The 14,646-nt window shown below is 36.8% G+C and overlaps 1 protein-coding gene across 4 annotated transcripts in view; it reads right to left on the bottom strand.

Annotated features, from left to right (window-relative positions):
• Window positions 1–14,646, bottom strand: part of MSRB3 (methionine sulfoxide reductase B3) — a 170,477-nt gene that overhangs the window by 53,151 nt on the left and 102,680 nt on the right. The gene's annotated exons all lie outside the window — the stretch shown is intronic.

Below are 14,646 nucleotides of genomic sequence, written 5' to 3'. Positions count from 1 at the left end.
AAAGAAGAAAAAACTAAAATCAATAATCTAAGCTTCCACTTTGGAAAATTAAGATTGTATTGGAGAAGGAAGAGAAAATTAAATCCAGTACAAGGAAAAAAAGGGGGAGAGAGACAGAGAGACAGAGAGAGAGAGAGAAATAATAAAAATTAGAACAGAAGCCAATGAAATTGATGACACGAAATAAACAAACAAACAAAAAAACAATAAAACCAATGGCTGATTCTTTGAAAATGCCAATACGATTCATATACCTCTAGTCAGGTTAACTAAGAACACAGAATAACAAATTTCTAATATTGGTAATAAAAGAGAAGCCATCATTGCTAATCTCATGGGCACTAATAGGATAATAGAGGAATATTATGAACAATTCTGTACTCACAAATTCGATAACCTAGCTGAAACAGACCACTTCCTTGAAAGACAAAATCTACCAAAACCCACACAAGGAGAAATAGATAATCCGAATAGGTCTATATCTATTTAAAAAGTTGAATCAGGGGCGCCTGGGTGGCGCAGTCGGTTAAGCGTCCGACTTCAGCCAGGTCACGATCTCGCAGTCCGTGAGTTCGAGCCCCGCGTCAGGCTCCGGGCTGATGGCTCGGAGCCTGGAGCCTGTTTCCGATTCTGTGTCTCCCTCTCTCTCTGCCCCTCCCCCGTTCATGCTCTGTCTCTCTCTGTCCCAAAAATAAATAAAAAACGTTGAAAAAAAAAAAAAAAAAAAAAAAAAAAAAAAAAAAAAAAAAGTTGAATCAATAATAACCTTCCAAAACAGAAAGGGTTCACTGGTACATTCTACCAAACATTTAAGGAAGAAATGAGACCTCAAATCTTTTCCAGAAATACAAAGGATTTTGTATATTGATCTTGAACCCTGCAACTTTAATGAATTTTTTATTCGTTTATTTTTTATGTTTACTGGATTCCTTAGGATTTTCAATATACAAGATCATACCATTTGCAAACACAGATAGTTTTACATACTCCTTTCCAATTTGGATACCTGCCTGCCCTCCCTCCCTCTTTCTTTTCTCCCTTCCTTCTTTCTTTCTTTCTTTCTTTCCTTCCTTCCTTCCTTCCTTCCTTCCTTCCTTCCTTCCTTCCTTTTGTCTAACTGCCCTGGCTAAAACTGCAAGTACAATGTGAAATACAAGAGGTGAGAGTGAACATCCTTGTCGTGTAGGAAAGCATTCAACCTTTTGACCATTAACTATGTTGTTAGCTTTGGTTTTTTCATAAAGGCCATTTATCAGGTTGAAGGAGTTTCCTTCTATTCCTAGAGTGTAGGAATGCTGAGTTTATTCATCAGGAAAAATTGTTGGACTTTTGTCAAATGGCTTTTCTGTGTCCATTGAGACGATTATGTGGTTTTTGTCCTTTATTCTATTAGTGTAGTATTTTATATTAACTGCTTCTTAAATGTTAAACCAACTTTGCATTCCTGAGATAAATCCCACTTGATTATATCTCATATATTGCTGTATTTGGTTTAGTAGGGTTTTGTGGAAAAGTTTGTGTATGTATTTATAAAAGATACTGTTCTATAGTTTTCTTTTCTTGCGATATTTGACTATTTTTGCTATCAGGATAATACTGGCCTTGTAGAATGAGATGGGAAGTGTTCCTTCCCTTTCTATTTTTTGAAAGAGTTTGTGAAGAACTGATACTAATTTTTCTTTAAATATTTCACAGAATTTACAGTGAACCCATCTTGGCCTAGACTTACCTTTGTGGGTAGTTTTCTGAGTGATAATTTAATCCCTTTACTTGTTTATTCAGATTTTTCTTCTTTTATTTATTTCTATGCACTTATTTTTATTCTTGTTTATTCATATATTTCTTCTTGAGTCAGTGTCAATGGTTTGTGTCTTTCTAGGAATTTGTCCATTTCATCTCAGCTACCTAATTTATTGGCATTTGCTGGAATATTTTAAAATAAATATGTTAATTTTATCTTTTATTACTTAAATAAAGCATATATTTTTATTTAAAATTGTCCATCATACAGAGATATTTAATACATAAACATATTTAAGCATATATAAGCATTCAATCTATATATATGTATATATGCATATATTTTATATAAATGGCATCATATTCCACATATACTTCTGTAAATTAAAAACCTTTCCACAAGCCTACATAATCATACTTAATCAGAGGATGGAATAATTTACTTATTTACTTATAAATACTTTGTATTAAAATGTATTTTAAAATAATAAAAATATATTATAGATAAATATTTAGTGGCAGGCAAAGTGTTCATAATACCTCTCTGTTCAGTGGGGAAAAAACGAGGTTACAAAGCAGCATAATCATGATATGCTCATTTTTATTTAAAAAAATTAAAGGAAGACACTGGAATTATACATATCTATACACATCAACAATAAGATTGATGAGCATTGATGGGAGGGGGGGAATGAGGGGGGGTTGGGTTAAATGTGTGACAGGTATTATGGAGGGCAGTTTTCAGGATAAGCACTGGGTGTTATATATAAGCGATAAATCACTGGGTTCTACTCCTGAAGCCAAGACTATACTGTATGTTAACTAACTTGAATACAAAAAAAAAACAAAAAAACAATAAGATTGAGTAATAGTACTACTAGAGATTTTTACTCTCTTTGTGATTTCCACATTTTATAATATCTGTATATATTTGTATTTACGTATGTATGTTTTTTCTTTATGAGCAAGTGTATACACACATACATATAAGACAAGAATAGCAAACAAACAATAAAATAAGATAGTAGGTACTTTAAAAGGTGTCTCCCTAATAAAAAAAAAGGGAAAGGTTTAAATTCTTCAATTTAAAAATATTCTCAGATTTTAAAAAAGCAAAAATTCAGTTGTAAGATGCACACATAAGGTAATAGGACAAAAGAAATTTAAATATAAAGACATAGCAAAGATATACAAGGCAAACACAACATAAGGAAAGCAGGGATGATACTGTTACTCAGACCAAAAAAATTCCATTCTAAAAATGTTAACTAGGATAAAAAGGAACATTTTTAATAAGAAATGATTCTCAAAAACAGAACTCATGAACTTTTATGTACTATAAAGCAGTAAACTATATAAAACAAAAACTATTAGAAATACACAGGGGCACCTGGGTGATTCAGTCAGTTAGGCTTCCTACTTCGGCTCAGGTCATGATCTCACAGTTTGTGAGTTTGGGTCCTGTGTCAGGCTCTGTGCCGACAGCGTGGATCCTGGAGCCTGCTTCGGATTCTGTGTCTCCCTCTCTCTCTGCCCCTTCCCTGCTCGCATTGTTTCTCTCTCTCTCTCTCTCAAAAGTAAATAAACATTAAAAAATTTTTAAAAAGAAATACATAAAAACTTAGTAACCCTCAAATATTGTGTAAGCTATTCATGTGCATCTTTCGAAACAAAAAATAAAATATGGAAGAAGAAAATGATACAAATAATATAACTGATGAGGCTTACTGAACAAAAAAACTGTTTCTGTGCATTTACAAACTACAATTCATTCCAGAGCAAGAGGGAGTATACAATGGCAGGACATGAGTACACCGAGGGAGAATCTGGGGAAAGCGGTACTGAAGAATTTGAAGTGTTGGCCAAATTTACAGGCCCTCAGCAGTTTGGCTGAAATTCTGGGGCAACATTCTGGGCCTTAAGACAGTGAGTCTGACTTGAGAGGGTGACAATTCTTAATAGGTTCCTGACAACAAGGATTGAGAAACAGGGACCAAAGAAGAAGACATGAATTAGGGACCAAAAAGCACCTCTTAGGAATCAGAGGATCAGTTGTCCGAATTGATGCAAAGTCAGAAAGAGACTATTGTGGGCCACAAATGTGACCTGAAGCTGAATTATAATATGTGGAATTTGCACTAATTAAATTCATTCATTCCTCATTAATTCTTTTACTCAAGCAAATATTCACTGAGTTCCTATTAAATGTCAAGCACTATGCTGGATGCAGCGGTACGATGGTGAATAAAATAGACACTCACTGGAACTTCTGAAAGACGATAGAGTAGGAGGATCTCAAGCTCACCTTGCCCTATGGTACACCTAGATAACACCCACATCAGTGTAACTGACCACGAGAACAACCCAAAGACTGGCAGAACAGACTTTCCACAGTTAACCATAGAGAGCAGGCCACATTGGAAATGGTAGGACAGGTGGGGACCCAGTTGGAAATCAAATGCCTGGCCAGTCTAACCACAAATGGGAGGGACACTACAAGCACAGAGAAGGGAGAGGAGCAGAGCCCCAACCAGGGACCCCAGACATAGGGAACCTGCACTGGGAAATGAGTCTCCACAATATTGGGCTTTGAAAATCAGTTTTCAGTGAAGTTTTGAAAACTTCATGAGTTTTACAACCAGTGAGGCTTAACTCTGGGTACTTTAAAAATCACAGGCTTCAGCTCTGGGACAGCCAGAGGGTGAAGGAAAAGGAGTCCTAACCCTTAAAGGGCCAGCATAATAAACCATCCCATTGAGATATATCACAGAAACAGCAGTTTGAAAACCACAGATTTATTTATTAATCTCCGGATGTGTGCTGGAGGGGCAGGGATCTTCAGGAGACTTCTCCAAGAACAAAAAAGCTGGCAGCCACCATTTATTACTCCTACTACCCAAGATGGATAGCCAGACACTTGTGGGAACCAGCATGAGCACCCACCACCTTGCTTGCTAACACCACACACCCCACCTACATTGTCCTCCTGCAGATCCACCCCCATCCAGTCCACCCCACTCAGGAGGAGTCCCTCGCTACCATGTCACATCCTGCAAGCGGCCCTGGCAGGGACCAGCGCCACTCCAAAGTGACTCCTGCCCTGGGGAGAGGGGAAAATAACCACACATACCGGTACCCTTGCAGCCCCAGCAGCGGAACTTTATTAGCAGTGTGGAGAGTGCCCTGCCAATTAGTGTGTCTGAAGCCCCAGCAGGCATCTGGCCTGACTGCTGCCCCTGCCCACCAACAAAAGTCTCTCAGGGGACAAGGCAGGCAGAGTACCCTGCAGGTTGGTACTACAGCAGCTTCAACGGACAGACTGAGGACAGACTTCAGGTTTGCCTGTAGGCCTCTCCCACCAATGAAAACCTCTCAGGAGACAAGACAGGGGGAACTTTCTGTAGTTCAGTGCGACCGCAGCCCTGGAAAATGAACTGAGGGCAGGCATCCGGTCTGACTGCTGACACTACCCACATCTACCAGCCCATGACAGCCCCAGACTGGCCCGTAACAGCACAGGGACAAAATCCTCCCTACAACAGGCAAAATGGACCACTGCAGATGACTGGACTGAAGGCAAATGAATCTCAACCACAATAGTAGGACACATGCAATACACATAGGTGACACTCCTGAAATGCCTGGTTCCAAAGAACAAAGGGAATTGTGCTGCAGAGCACTAGAAATCTCCTCTTCATAAGGCCATTACTTTCCATCAGGTAACACAGTCAACTTTCCAAATACATAAAACAAACACAGAGAGTTAGACAAAATGAGGAGACAGAGGAATATGTCCCAAATGAAAGAACAAGACAACACCACAGCAAAAGAGCTAAATATGAAATGGAAATAAGCAATATGCCTGATAAATCATTCAACGTAATGGTTTAAGATACTTAGTGTCCTTGAGAAAAGAGTGGAGGATCTCAGTGAGACCTTCAACAAAGAGATAGAAAATATTAAAAAGAACCAACCAGAGATGAATACTCAATAACTTGAATTCCAAGTACATTAGAGGAAATAATAGCAGATTAGAGGAGGCAGAGTATGGATCAGTGACCTGGGAGACAGGGCAATGGAAGCAACCAAGCTGAAGAGCAAAATGCAAAAAGAATAATGAAAAATAGGAATAGGTTAAGGGAACTCAGTGAAATCATCAACTACAATAACATCCATATTATAGGGATCCCAAAAGGAGAAGAGAAAAGAAAGGGGGCAGAAAATTTACTTGAAGAAATAATAACTGAAAGCTTCCCTAATCTGAGGAAGGAAACAGACATTCAGATCGAGGAGACACAGAGAGCCCTCAACAAATCAACCCAAAAAGGCACACACCAAGACACACAATATTTAAAGTAGGAGAAAGTAGTGATAAAGAAGAGAATTTTAAAGGCAGCAAGAGAAACGAAAACCCAGCAAGAAATCAAAACCCCATAAGGCTATCAGCTGATTTTTCAGCAGAAACTTTGCAGGCCTAAGAGAGTGGCATTATATACTGCAAGTGTGGGAAGGAAAAAACCTCCAACTAAGAATACTCCACCCAGCAAGGCTAATCATTCAGAATAGAAGGAGAGAGAAAGAGTTTCCCAGACAAACAAAAGTTAAAGGAGTTCAGCATCACTAAACCAGCCTTATAAGAAATGTTACAGGGAATTCTTTGAGTGGAAGGAAAAGGTCATAATCAGGAGTAAGAAAATTATTAAAGGAAAAAATTTCACAGGTAAACATAAACATAATAAAAGTAGTAGATTTCACAAGTAAATACAAACATGATAAAGGTAGTAGATTAATCTACTATTGAACCAGCGCAGAGGTTAAAGCACAAAAACAGTAAAATCAATTGTATCTATAAAAATCAGTCTAGGAATTCATAAAATAAAAAAAAATGTAAAGAATGTCATCATATACATAACATGTTGGAGAGAGAGGGGAATAAACATTTGGTGCTTGTAGAATGGGTTCAAACTTAAGGAACCACCAACCTAATATAGACTGCTATATGCATAAGATGTTATATATGAACCTAATGGTAACTACAAATCAAAAACCTGTAATAGATATGCAAAAAATAAGTAAGTAAGTAAATAAATAAATAAATAAATAAGGAATCCAAGCATATCACTGAAGAAAGCCATCAAACCACAATGGAAGAGAGCAAGAGAAGACAGGAACAAAGATTTACAAAAACAACTATAAAACAAGTTACAAAATGGCAATAAGTACATATCTATCAGTAATTACTTTGAATGTAAATGTACTAAATTCTCCAATCAAAAGACACAGTGTAACCAAATGGGTAAAAAAGCAAGACCCATCTGTACACAGCCTAGGAGAGACCAGCTTCAGACCTAAAGACATATGAAAGTGAAAGGATGGAAAAACACTGACCATGCAAATGAAAGTGAAAAAAAAAGCTAGGGTAGCAATACTTATGTTGGACAAAACCGACTTTAAAACAAAGACTGTAACAAGACACAAAGAAGGACTCAACATAATGATAAAGGGAACATATTGGGTGCATAAATATTTATAATTGTTATCAAGAGGATAACTTGACATAACAATTGTAAATATATATGCACCCAACATGAAAGCACCTAAGTACATAAAGCAATTATTAACAGACATAAAGAAAGAAATTGACAGTAATACAATAATAGTAGGGGACTTTAACATCCCGCTTACATCAGTGAATAGATCATCTAGGCAGAAAGTCAACAAGGAAACAGTGGCTTTATATGAAACATTAAACCAGATGGACCTAACATATATTCAACATTTCATCCCAAAACAGTGGAATACACACATTCTTTCAAGTGCACATGGAACATTATCCAGAACAGATCACATGTTAGGCCACAAAACAAATCTCAATAAATTCAAAAAGACCTAAATCATATCATGCATCTTTTCTGACCACAACAGTATGAAACTACAAATTAAAAAAAAACAAAAAACAAAAAACAACTTCTGGAGAGAACACAAATATGATGAATACATGAAGGCTGAATAACATGTTACTAAACAATGAATGAGTCAATATGACCCATTTCATGGAGACATGAAAATAAAAACACTTCCCTTGTGAAGGGAATCGTTCAAAAATCTTTGGATACAGCAAAATCTATTCTAAGAGGAAGATTATGGTCTAATTCCAGAAGCAAGACAAATCTCAAATAAACAACTTAACCTTACACCTAAAGGACCTAGAGAAAGAAGAACAAGGCCCAAAAGCAGTAGAAGGAAGGTAATGATAAAGATTAGAACAGAAATAAATAGAGACTAAAAAATAATAGAATGGGTTAATGAAACCAGCGGCTAGCTCTTTTAAAAGATCAACAAAATTGATAAACCTTTAGCCAGACGCATAAAAGAAGAGAAAAAAAAAAAGAGAACCAAAGGTTTATCAATTTCGTTGATAAAATCAGAACTGAAGGGAAATAACAACTGACATACACAAACACAAAGGATTATAAGAGAATATTATGAAAAATTACAGGTCAAATTGGACAACCTAGAAGAAATGGATAAATTCCTAGAAACACATAACCTTCCAAAACAGAATCAGGAAAAAATTGAAAATTTGAACAAACTGATTACTAGCAATGAAACTGAATTAGTAATACAAAACTACCAACAAACAAAAATCCAACACCAGATGGCTTCACAAGGGAATTCTACCAAACATTTAAAGATGAGTTAATACATACTCTTCTCAAACTATTCCAAAAAATAAAAGATGAAGGAAAGCTTCTAAATTCATTCTACAAAGCCAGCATTACCCTGAAACCAAAACTAGGTAAAGACACCACAAAAAAAAGATAGGCCAATATCTCTAATGAACATAGATGCAAAAATCCTTCACGTATTAGCAAATCAAATCCAACAATACGTTGAAAAAAGGTCATTCACCACACACAAAAACAAACAAACAAAAACAAAACAAAAAAACAATCACCACAATTAAGTGGGATTTATTTCAGGAGTGCAAGGGTGGTTCACTATTCACAAATCAATCAACATGATACATCATATTAACAAGGGAAAGCATTCAAACCACATGATCATTTCAACAGATGCAGAAAAAGCATTTGACAAAGCACAACATCCATTCATGATAAAAACTCTCAAAAAAGTAGGTTTAGAGGCAACATACATCAACATAATAAAGGCCATACATGAAAAATCCACAGCTAACATCATCCTTAATGGGGGAAAAACTAAGAGTTTTCCCCTGAAGTCAGGAACAAGACAAGGATGTCCACACTCACCACTTTTATTAAACATAGTACTGGAAGTCCTAGCCATAGCAGAGAGCAAAAAGAAATAACAGGCATCCAAAGTAGTAAGGAAGAAGTAAAATTTTCACTATTTGCAGATGACATGATACTATATACAGGAAATCTTAAAAATGCCATCAAAAAACTACTAGAACTGATCAATGAATTTGGTAAAGTCACAGGATATAAAATTAACATACAGAAATCTGTTGCATTTCTATCTACTAATAATGAAGTAGCAGAAAAAGAAATTAAGAAAGCGCTCCCATTTACAACTGCACCAAAAAGAATAAAATACCTAGAAATAAACGTAACCAAGGAGGTAAAAGACCTGTACCCTAAACACTATATAACACTGATGAAAGAAACTGAAGATGACCCAAACAAATGGAAAGATACTCCATGCTCACTGATTGGAAAAACCAATATTGGGACACCTGGCTGGCTCAGTCAGTAACGCATGCAACACTCGATCTCAGGGTCATGATTTCAAGCCCCACATTGAGCATAGAGTTTACTTTAAAAAAACAAACAAAAAAACCCACAAATATTGTTAAAATATCTATATTATCTAAAATAATCTACAGATTTAATGCAATCCCTATCAAAATATCAATAGCATATTTCGCGAACTAGAACAAATAATCCCTAAAATTTGTATGGAATCACAAAAGACCCTGAATAGCCAAAGCAATCTAGACAAAGAACAAAGCTGGAGGTATCACAATCCCAGATTTCAAGATAGAGTATAAAGCTTGTAGTAATGAAAATAGTATGGTGCTGGCACAAAAACAGTCACATTGATCAATGGAATAGAATAGAGTCCAGAAATAAACTCACATTTTTATGGCCAATTAATCTATGACAAAGGAGGCAAAAATATCCAATGGGAAAAAGATCTCTTCAACAAATGGTGTTGGGAAAACTGGACAGCTTCATGCAAAAGAATGAAGCTAGACCAACATCTTAAACCATACACAAAAATAAACTCAAAATGGATTAAAGACCTAAATTTAAGACCTGAAACCATAATATTCCTAGAAGAAAACATAAGGAGTAATTTCTTTGACACAGGCCATAGAAACAGTTTTCTAGATATGTCTTCTCTGACAGAGGAAACAACAGCAAAATTAAACCATTGGAACTATACCAAAATAAAAAGCATTTTCACAGCAAAAGAAACCATCAACCAAACAAAAAGGCAACCTACTGAATAAGAAAAGACCTCTACAAATGACATATCTGATAATGGGTTAATATCCAAAATATATAAAAAAAACTCAGCACACACACACACACACACACACACACACACACACACACTAATCCAATTAAAATTGGGCAGTGGACCTGAATAGACATTTTCCCAAAGAAGACATACAGATGGTTAACAGACATATGAAAAGATGCTCAACATCACTAATCATCAGTGAAATGCAAATTAAAACCACAATGAGCTATCACTTTACACTTTACATCAGAATGGCTAAAATCAGGGTGTCCACATGGCTCAGTCAGTTAAGCCTCTGACTTTGGCTCAGGTCATGATCTCAAGGTTTGTGAGTTCGAGCCCCACGTCGGACTCTGTGCCGACAGCTCAGAGCCTGGAGTCTGCTTCAGGTTCTGTACCTCCTTCTCTCTCTGCCCCTCCCCTACTCGTGCTCTGTCTCTGTCTCTCAAAAATAAATAAATGTAAAAAAATTTAAAAAAAAGAATGGCTAAAATAAAAAACACAACAAATAAGTGTTGGTGATGATGTGGGGAAAAAGGAACCCTTGTGCACTGGTGGTGGGAATGCAAACTGGTACAGCCACTGTGGGTACAGAGGTTCCTCAAAAAATTAAAAATAGAACTACCATGCAACCCAGGAATTCCACTACTGGGTACTTAACCAAAGAAAATGAAAACTCTAATTTGAAAAGATATATGCAGCCCTCTGTTCACTGCAGAATTATTTACAATAGCCAAATTCTGGAAGCAGCCCAAATGTCCATCAGTGGATAGATGGATAAAGAAGATGTGGTATATATATATACACAATGGAATACTACTTAGCCATAAGCAAGAATGAGATCTTGTCATTTGCAACAACATGGATGGACCAAGAGGGCATAACGCTAAGTGAAATAAGTCTGAGAAAGACAAATGCCATATGATTTCACTCCTATGTGGAATTTAAGGAACAAAATAAAACAAAAGCAAAAAAAAAAAAAAAGAGAGAGAGAGAGAGAGACAGAGAGACCATGAGAAAAACAGTCTCTTAAATGTAGAGAACAAACTGGTGGCTATCAGAGGGCAGGTGGGTGGATGGGGGATGGGGCAAACAGGTGAAGGGGATTAAGAGTACAATTATACTAAGAAATATATAGAAGTGTTGAATCACTATACTGTACACCTGAAACTAATATAACATTGTATGTTAACTATATTTGAATAAAAAATAATTGTTCTTTAAAAAAAATAGGCACTCACTATTTCTACCCATGTAATTGACTCCTGACGCTAACCAGCAGTTCTCCACTCTAATTTCACATTAGAATCATATGGGAAGCTTTTAAAATACCAGTGCCTGGGCCCCAACTGCAGAGATTTTGAGTTAATTGGCCTAACATGGGCCTAGGCACCTATATATTATTTTTTTAGTTGTTTTTTTTTTTTTTTTTTTGAGAGGGAAAGAGATAGCACAAGTGGGGAGAGGCAGAGAAATGGAGAGAGAATCCCAAGCAGGCTCCACACTGCCAGTGCAGAGCACGACGTGGGGCTCAAACCCACAAACTGTGAGATCGTGACCTGAGCCAAAATCAAGAGTTGGACGCTTCACCTACTGAGCCACCCAGGCACTCCAGTCACCTATATTTTTTAAAAAGTTCCTCAGATAACTCATATGCATGGCTACGATTGAGAAAAACTGATCTAAATGAAATTGTACCTGATAACCAGATCTAGGGTTGGGCTTACAGTGAGTGCAAATAACTCCAGGTGTGGGTAGCTGGACTACTGTCGCTAGAAAATCAGGCAGGCTCTTTAGAGCTTCATCACTCAAGAAACTCCACTTTTGAAGTCCTCAATTATCCTCTTCTCCCCTCCATATGTAGATTCCTGGGATACTCTTCCATTTTCTTTTAGCACCTGGCTCAAATTTTCTCTCTAATCCAACTTTTCGTGATCTTGTATAACGTCCAAAACACACTGAGAATTCTTCCAGCAGCCGCCTTCACGTTCCTCAATGTCCGCAACTCCAAAAACATTCCTTTTCATTCCTCCATTGTGACTGACCAGCTCGGGCCATCTTGTAGCTAATCACCTTTAAAAACTGCTCAAAACTCCTATACGAGCTTACAGCTGAAGGACTCCTTTTTAACTTACCATAAAATAGGGGAATGGGAATTTTATTCTTGGCATCCCAACCTGAAATTCTGGATGAATTTTTCACTGAGACTATTATGCATCCTCATGTACATTATAGGCTAAATGTGTTTGGTAAACTGGCCTTGAAATCTAATTTTTCTATAGTGAAGAATGAATTCTCCTTTCAAAACAACCAAACTACAAATGAACTTCTAACAAACAACCTATTCATCTCTTTGAGAATGATCTGCATATTATATTCTGTTCTGTGCCCGATATGACAGCATCATGTGTATGAATATGAGTTATGAGCAAAGGACAGAGACTGAGGATGCACACAATTAGTTTTAGCCTATATATGTAATGTCACAAATTAAAAGTCTCCAGCTAGAAGCATATATCCTGGTTTACTCATTTTCTGGAGAAGGAGACAAACCATCCCTATTTTCAACTAAATAATGTTTTGGTTGTCAGTCTTAACATTCAGGGAAATTACGGGACAACCTACCCAACACTGATGAGCACCCACCAACTATTAGCTTAAGATGACGTGGTTCCTTTGTTTCCAGTTGGTTCTCTTTCCTCCCCTTTACTGCTTCCACACATCTTCCATTGGTGAGTTCCTCTTCTCCCTTCTCTAACATTCTGTACTGGTCAATATGTTCCTATCATTGTTCACTTGATGGGAAAATCATGTTCCCCCTCCTTTCCATAATGTACTCCAATATTTCATGAAAGCAAATTAAGGAATAACTGGAACACCCTGAAAGCTTATAGACATATAAACACCTGTTTACAAAAATCTCTGTTCTTTGGCCAGAGACAGAGAAGGAGCAGGGGTGAGGGGTTTAAGGGTTAATATATGTAGTTATATTTTTTAACCTTTCATTTTCTCTGGTTACAAATTCAATCAGTGTTCTTATAAATTAAACTAGAATTTTACAGGAAAGTGTAAGGAAGATAATAAAATCACCTGTAATATTACCACTCTGAAGCAACTACCATTATCATTTTGGTATATTTACTTTTGGACTTTTCTCTACGTAGAGAGTGTAGTAACTTGCCTCCATTATTGGACATTTAGGCTGTATCTCTCTCTCTCTTTTTTCTTTTGCTACTATAAATAATGCTTCATTAATGTTCTTTCACATTAATCTTTGAATATTTTCTTTATAATGTTCCCTAAAGTAGAATTATTGGATTAAATTGTTTTTCTGGAAGATTGCATCAATTTATACCTCCACTAGTGATATTCAAGAGTAAACATCTCCATACTCTTGAAGCTCTAATTTTTTTAGTAAACATTTTTGTGGCTGATATAACTTACATTTATATGATTAATAATGAAGTTAAATTTTTGCAAATGCTTATGGGCCTTTAATAATTCTTTTTATTTTTTTTAATTTGAGTGAAAGAAAGAGAGAGAGAGAGAGAGAGAGAGAGAGGAACAGAGAGTGTGGGGGAGGGGCAGAGAGAGAGGGCTCCAGGCTCCACCCTGTCAGCACAGAGTCCCACACAGGGCTCAATCTCACAAACCCTGAGATCATGACCTGAGCTGAAATCAAGAGCTGGATGCTTAACCAACTGAGCCACCCAGGTGCCCCCTGGCCTTTAATAATCCTACTCTCCTCTGAAGAGGAGAAAGTAGGAACGGTAGTGTACTGAGAACCTTGACTCCAGTGGAAAGATCCAACTGGTAAAGGAGTAAAGATTTCAATGGAAAGAAAAGAACAATGTTGAAGGAGTTATGTTTTGTTTGATTTTTTTTAAATGGGATGATTTGAGCTCACCTCCAGGTTGAGGGGAAGAAGTAAGCAGTATCAAAGAGCTTCAGAATTCAAGAATTAGAGTAAATAAGTGACGGAGTAACATTCTATAAGAGTAGAATTGATGGGATCACTGGAAGAAAGAGCCTATGTTTTTCATCCTCCAATCTCTTCACAAAATGTTTCCTTTATTTCCTGGCTTCAGTCATGTAGGAAAGGAGGTAAGTGTGGGTAGAGATGCTTGCTTGCAGTCACAGGAGGGAAGAGCTGGAAGAACTCAAGCTTCATAGCCTTAGATTTCTCTGTGAAATAGGAGGCAAGATTGTTGCTGAGACAGAAAAGGGTAGTAGAAAGGGGATTTGAGAAAAGTGGTGAAGACTTAGACGGACTGCAGAGTAGTGGCAAGAGGTGATCTGAAATTAAAGGCCATAAATCTCTAGAGGCCACTAACCCATAATTATACTCTTTTCTTTAGCAGAGCTATGTAGACTCTGCGAAGGAGCTACAACTGA

Source organism: Panthera leo, chromosome B4 (assembly GCF_018350215.1).
Source record: "Panthera leo isolate Ple1 chromosome B4, P.leo_Ple1_pat1.1, whole genome shotgun sequence".
Lineage (NCBI taxonomy): Eukaryota > Metazoa > Chordata > Mammalia > Carnivora > Felidae > Panthera > Panthera leo.
This window is presented reverse-complemented; position numbering and strand designations above follow the sequence as displayed.